This window comes from Limulus polyphemus, unplaced genomic scaffold (assembly GCF_000517525.1).
Source record: "Limulus polyphemus unplaced genomic scaffold, Limulus_polyphemus-2.1.2 Scaffold737, whole genome shotgun sequence".
NCBI classification, from domain to species: Eukaryota; Metazoa; Arthropoda; class Merostomata; order Xiphosura; family Limulidae; genus Limulus; species Limulus polyphemus.
Window position 1 is genome coordinate 67,883 of NW_013666347.1, and position 1,425 is coordinate 69,307.

At 51.5% G+C, this 1,425-nt stretch overlaps 1 protein-coding gene across 1 annotated transcript in view; it reads left to right on the plus strand.

Moving 5' to 3' along the window:
- The window catches only part of LOC106460265, a 70,317-nt gene that overhangs the window by 32,573 nt on the left and 36,319 nt on the right, over positions 1–1,425 (plus strand). The gene's annotated exons all lie outside the window — the stretch shown is intronic.

Genomic DNA, 1,425 nt, shown 5'->3' on the forward strand with positions numbered 1-1,425 from the left:
CGGCGCGCCCTCGCCAGGTAGTGTGGTCCGAAGAAGAAACACGAACCCTCCCGGAAGTGGAAGTAGTGTATTCGGGCCAAAAGAACATTAATGTCCTCTGTGCGGGGCATCTACCTGGTAAGACTTCCAAACCGGTCTCGGACAAGCGCCGAGACTTGCACAGGATACGGTCTTCTAACGTACATGGTACACCCACCACTCAGAGTCGTGGAGATCCTGTGGAACAGGACGAGGAGTACGAGGAGTTGGACTGGGAAGGAAGGCATCCTTTTCCCGACCCTGACTCTAAGTTCTGCTCGTACCTTGATCAGCTGAGAGATCAGAAGGGACTCACTGAACCGGTATGGCAGGAGATCGAAATCGTGACACAAGAATGGGTAGAAAACCTTGCCCATGTTCAATCGTCTTGGAATCATGAGAGAACAACCAAGCAGGTGCCAGAAAACAATACACCTGCACGAAGACCATTTAAAAGGCGTCTCCATCGTGTGGAACGTTATAAGCGGTTTCAGAGAATGTACGACCTCCAGCGAAAGCGCCTGGCTGAGGAAATACTAGACGGCCGGGAAGCCGTCACATGTAACCTCAAAAAGGAGGAGATCAAAGACCACTATGATCAGGTCTACGGTGTGTCAAATGATAGAGTTTCTCTAGATGACTGCCCCAGGCCACCAGGGGCCAATAACACCGACCTCCTGAAACCGTTTACGCCAACCGAAGTGATGGACTCACTTCAGGGTATGAAGAACGGGGCGCCTGGCCCTGATAAGATTACCCTACCGTTCCTCCAAAAACGTCTTAAAAATGGCATCCATGTTTCCTTGGCAAATGTGTTTAACCTTTGGCAATTCTCGGGTCGCATCCCCGAATGCATGAAGTCAAATAGGTCAGTCCTCATCCCGAAAGGGAAGAGCAATCTGCGGGATGTCAGAAACTGGCGGCCAATCACAATCTCCTCGATTGTGTTGCGGCTATACACCAGGATCTTGGCACGCCGTCTCGAGCGGGCGGTGCAGATTAATCCCCGACAGCGAGGCTTCGTCCCTCAGGCTGGGAGTAGGGATATTATTTTCCTGCTTCAGTTTTCTTTGAGGAGGGCTAAGCGAAAGGGAACTCTGGCTCTGGGGCTTCTTGACTTGTCGAAGGCATTTGACACAGATGGTCACAAACATCTTCTGACCAGCCTAGAAAGGTTCGCTGTCCACCCGCATTTCGTCCGAATTGTGGAGGACATGTACAGTGGTTGTTCGACGTCCTTTCGAGTAGGCAGCCAGTCTACTCGCCCCATCGTTCTGATGAGAAGCGTCAAACAAGGGGATCCCATGTCTCCTATGTTGTTTAACATCGCTCTGGACCCTCTTCTTCGTCAACTGGAAGAGGAAAGCCGAGGCTTTATGTTTAGGGAGGGGCAGGTCCCTGTCTCAT